This window comes from Candoia aspera, chromosome 6 (assembly GCF_035149785.1).
Source record: "Candoia aspera isolate rCanAsp1 chromosome 6, rCanAsp1.hap2, whole genome shotgun sequence".
Classification (NCBI taxonomy): Eukaryota; Metazoa; Chordata; class Lepidosauria; order Squamata; family Boidae; genus Candoia; species Candoia aspera.
Window position 1 is genome coordinate 91,611,798 of NC_086158.1, and position 6,000 is coordinate 91,617,797.

The following is a 6,000-nucleotide window of genomic DNA, read 5'->3' on the forward strand; positions in this document are numbered from 1 at the left end:
AATGTCCATCTATGTAACCTCTGTAATACTGCAAATTCCATAGATGAACTCAACTCAAAGGAAACTTTACTTTTAATATAAAATGGCAGCGTTGAGACGGCACAGTCTCTTTCATCTACACAGTAAAAGTTCTGTTCTAGATAGTAATTTAGGATTGTCAATAAACCCTGTGTAATCACAAACGTATTCTGATCAGAGTTATAACTAAGAAAGAGAAGATATTTCCAAGTGACAGTATCCCTGATAGGAGACTTCTATCTGTTTGTATGTTATTATTTTCTATAATAAACAAGGTTTGAGTGGAGTTATTTTGGAAGTAACTGAGTCACTGGCCTAATGATAGGCATAAGGTGTTTGTTTTCATGGAGAGAACATTTCTAGAATGCAAAAGTGATGTGTTTGGGTCAAGAACTTGGAGAAATCATTGTCCATAACTCAGTGGCATTAAACTAGAACAGAAAAATCCATTTTAACTTTCTCTGAACCCAGATATTTGGGAGCTGGGCCAATGTCACAGGAGCTTCCTAGCATCAGTTAGATGAGAAGGAATGTGGTTTTAAGTTTCTGAACTATTGCTGTAGCCTGCATCCATTTGTCCCCCCCTCCTTTAGTCTTGTTCTAGTGTGACATAACAAGGATTTGAAGTGACACACACCAAACTTTGAATGTCCTGCAGGCAGTTTCATTGGCTCAGATGCTGTCATCTTGAGCCACATCACTGGCTCAGTGGCTTTGTCCATGACACATGTCAGAAACGTTCTTACGTCTGCTCTTTTTTTTCATCAGGATGCTTCTGTAGCTTAGCAAGGGAAGAGCTGACATTTTCGGTTTGGATGGAAGTTGCTCTTGTCCCCTCTTCCTGCCTCCTCTAACTGTCAGTCTGAGTTTCCCCTAAACATATCACAGTGCAGTGAAATAAACCATGTCATTTAGAAATATTTTCAGTAATAACCAGGCTTTTATAGCAATAGAAAGAAACTTGGGCACATTTTCTCAAAGAACAGATGCATGGTGCAAAACACAGCAATGGGCTATCTCTGACCTTTGTTATGTGCCGAATTCAAATTTGATGTGCAGAACTCAGCTGCAGTATGTGTTCCTTGACATTTCTGGACCCCCATCCCCACCAATCAAGGGAAATTATTTGATAAATAATTTATTCTCCTCACTTGGCAGAAGTTGGAAGAATTAACATTTGGATCAAAACACTTCAGTGAAGGAAACTACACTACTACCCATAAACACTGCACGGGCGCACTTGGATGACTCCTATTTTAGAACTCATTATTTTTCACAAGATTTGAAGCAACTAAATCCTCACCTTCACATGGGAAGATATTTTCTGGATGACAGCCCATAAACTCCATCTTCCTCTTCCAACAGGGGTCATCTAGATGCGTCCAGGAAGCCACAAGGAAATCAAGAAGATATCTGCTCTCCTCAGTTGTATGCTCCAGAGTAAATACTTATCTTGGATTGCTGAGTAACCAGTCCTGCCTTAGGAAGACAGTTAATCAATATCCAGTCAATATCCTAGAAGTCATCATTGATATTTGTTTTTTTAATGGCAGCTCATTGGTCAGAGAATGATGATATCATAAGAAGTAGAACTTGTATGAAGGAAAGAGAATCTGGAGCTGAGAAAAAGGATATTCCACCTGCTGAGATACAGGAGATGAGCCAAGACCCAACCATTTCTTGGTTTGGGAAGAAAAGTAGTGAGTTAATGAAATGATGGAGTCGTCAAGGTTGAAGGAATGTTACAGGGCCCCCCTCTGGGGGTTTAATATGTCACAGCAGATGGCAGCACTTACCCAGCCTTTGCTGATCTTGAAAATGCTATCTGCCAATAACTGTAGTGTTGGAGTACTGCTAAAGCATTTCAAAGTCTCAGAACATACAACTTCATAGGAATTGCATTTCAACCACAAACAATCCTCTCCTTGTGGTATATGATATAGATGATAGCAATGAACATGTCCGCCTTTATTAAGTCTCCCTCTGCTAGTCAGGAGAAGGAATAAAGGGCCCTGTAACCCACCTTCCTCCTCAACAGCAGATGGCAGCATATAGTTGACCATGGCTGACTTTGGAAAAATGTAGGAAGAGTCAGACCTTAGGACTTGGATGAAAGACCACCAGGAAATGCCAGAGGAGATGCTAGGCTGAGAAGGCAGCAGCAAATCATTTCCAAATTGTTATCACTAAAATAACATGTCAGCAGGAGTTGATCTGAGCAAAACTTTATGCAGGCATGCCTTCTAGGACAACATGGTGTTTACCTATACTTGTGTTCCCCTTTGATATCCTATAGAGAAAAACACTAGAAATGACCAAACTGAAATAATGCTATTCTTTGATTTCTATAGCAATGCTTTAAAAGAAGAGACTTCTTCGTAAGAAGTAAGAACTTATTAGAAGAAAGATAGTAAAGGTCCAATCTCAGACTATTCAATGAGAAGCATCTGGAGGAACCTCTATAGTAAATGGAAGTGCAAATCACCAAGGACAAAAAAGTAAACAAAGCTTGCAGGAAGGGTGCCAGATAAGTTAAGATTTGTCATGAGATCAGATATTCAGGAAATATTAAAAAAAAAAAAAAAAGAGCAGCAGGAATAGAAGGGAATCCACAAGGAGAAGACAGAGACATATTAAGGCACAACAGAGAAAACAGAAATGTTCTTATCTTAGGTTTCCTCAAACTTCCTCCATAAAGGTGGTAATATTCAACTGAGCAAAAAGAAATCAAATTATGAAGGGAAAGAACTGCACCTCAAGATAGTGATGAGCATAAACATGAGTTAACTACCCAAGGGTACAAAAGGAATTTGCAAATAGAATCTCAGTGTCTTTGCATAATTTTTTTGAAAATTCTTGAAGAACAGAACAACTACCACAAGACTGGGGATGGAGGAAAGCAGGTATTGATCAGCCCTCTTTCCTGATGATATCTGGAAAACTTGGCATTACTACCTGACAGTTTCTAGAACTAATCAGTAAGCAGCTTTTTAGGAAGAAATATTATGGACACTCCAGATCAACACTTTTCTGAAGAACAGCTCTTACATGCCTTTTGTGGAGCCTACCATACAGCAGAAATTATGTGAATGGAGCATATGATATCCTATCATACATACGATATCACATATGATATGATATCATATATATGTATATGATATGTATGGACTGTATTAGATTCTCTTGCCACTTGGATTTTATTCATATTCTTATTTTTACTCTTATTTTTATATTTATTTATTAGGGGTAATGATATATTTATATATTGTATTTATATTGTATGCTTGCTGTTTTAATTGACTATTTTATTGTAAACCGCCCAGAGTCCCCCGATGGGAGGAGATGGGCAGGGACAAATTTAATAAAATAAATAAATAAATAAATATCTTGATTTCTGTAAAGCTCTCAACAACATTCCCCCTAATAGTTTTGCTGGCAAATGGGTAAAATGGGAGCTATACAATGGCACCACTGCATGGTTCATCCACTGGGAGAGGAATGAAAAATGGGGCACAGGATTGTTTAATAGTATCTTTATAAATGACTTACTGTAGAAGTACAACAGAGACTCGTGAGATCAGCAGATGACACCAGTTGGGACAGGCTCATAATGGATGTTAGGGCTGTGCAATAGAGACAATATATGAGCTAAGCCAAAGCTGGGAACCAGGAGGGCTGGAATCCTGCAAAGTCAAAGATCAAGCCAAGAAAACAAGACCATGCATATAAGGTGGTTCAACATTCTACTTGGAGAGTTGCATATAGGTTCAGCGATTTCATAATGCATTCCCTTCCATAAGAGCAGGATACATTATACCTCCCTAGGCCACCTATCCACTGTGCTCACCTTAATGCTCTTGCAGAATCTTAAGCTCATATGACTGGGCTTGCACAGCACACAGTGCAGTAGGTTACTTTCAGATTTGGGAGACCATGTGGTTTAAAATGTTGTCTATCCCACCCAGTAAGTCTGAAGAGTTTGTCTATTCCAGGTTGGATATCTATGAGACAGTCATATGTTTAGTGAGGAAGCAACGATTCTGCTTCCTTACTAAACACTTCCTCACTAAATATTTCTCCTTCCTAATCCTGAAATACCTCTGCAAAGGTCTTCTGTAACTCAGTCGTCTATGAAAGGACTACTGGGAAACTGTGGGAGTTCTAAGGTAGGTAATGCATATAGATTTTCCTTCTGGGTTGCTAGAATAATAGTAGGATCCTTTCAGATTGGGAATGAAATGCAATAAAAACAGATGCAAATGTTAACTTATGAATTTCCACAAAATGGTGGAACTGGCATGGAGGCAAATGTCACTTTACTCCTCAAATCATAATTCAGATCAACATCCTCTTTCAGTTCATGTACACATTTGTACTTGGAAAAGATGCTGAGTTTGCTGAGCTTTCTGTGATGACTGGACCCATCTCAAACACTATAAAGCTCATTCAAAATCACTGAAATCCTTAGAAGAGCATAATAGCAACAACAAATAATATGTTATTAATTAATTGTGGGACCATATCTGATATAGTTATAGATAGATGTAGATGTAGATGTAAATGTAGACATTGACATTATAGAAAGTTCAGAAAGGGAGTAAGAAATACCAAGCCAAAGATATTGAGATAAGAGAAGAAAAGGAAATTTGCCTACATCTACTTTATAACTTTACAAAGGGACGCGGTGGCGCTGCGGGTTAAACCGCTGAGCTGTCGATCGGAAGGTCGGCGGTTCGAAACCACGTGGCGGGGTGAGCTCCTGTTGTTAATCCCAGCTCCTGCTCACCTAGCAGTTCGAAAACATGCAAATGTGAGTAGATCAATAGGTACCGCTTCGGGGGGAAGGTAACGGCGTTCCGAGTCGTCATGCTGGCCACATGACCCGGAAGTGTCTATGACAACGCCGGCTCCAAGGCTTAGAAACGGAGATGAGCACCGCCCCCTAGAGTCGGATTCGACTGGACTTTACGTCAAGGGAAACCTTTACCTTTTTACTTTATAACAGCACTATTAAGTGTACTTTTCTTCATAGCTTTCCGCACTAGCAAATCATACTAAGTTATGACACATGCTGTGGTGATGCTTGCTATATCCGTTATACTGTTTTTATATCTCTTTTTCAATGTGTCATCAACTTCACCAACACCAACGTCTTGGTCTTGTCCTTCCCCTTGATTCATTCACTCTTTCTTCATATACTCCTCATTCACTTTTTCTCTGTGACCAAATCACCACAATCAATTTCTCTCATAGTGGTTACTCACTTTTATATTCAGTCCACATTCATTTACCATCCATACATCCTTGACCCTATCTCTTTCTTTTATCAGCCACCATTAAACGTCCTCACATTTTTGTTTTGTCTTACATATCTAAAATTTACTTCCATATCACAAATTGTACAACCATGTCCACTTCTTTTGACAAACATTCATTCCTCCCAACAGACTCACATACTACCCACTGTCTTTGTACCAACACTGATGTGCCTTAAAATTTCTCCTTCCATTTTCCCATCTTTAGTAAGCATTCTACTAAGAATTCATTTCCTTGTTCTAGTTTTTTACCATATACTGTATGTATACCTTGCAAGCATGCACTTCATTTTCCCTGCCACCTGCAAATATCTGGTGACATCTGCACACAACATTAAGCATATATTCATGACTCCAACCAACATACCTATCACAACAAGCTGTCAGGACTTCACAAGGCACAGAAATGCTGTTGATGTCCTATCCCAGTGCTGGGAGGTTGTGGGTTCCTGAATAGGGAAAACAGGCTTCAGCTGAATCCTGGCAAGACAGAGTTGCTTTGGGTTTGGGGGCTTGCCAGTTCTAGGACTATACCATTTTTGGTGCTGGATGGGGTTGCGCTGCCCCAAACAGACCTGGTGCACAACTTGGGGGTTCCCTAGACTTGTGACTCCTGCACGAAGAGGAGATAGCAGTCATTGCTAGGAGAGCTTTTGCACAGCTTCAT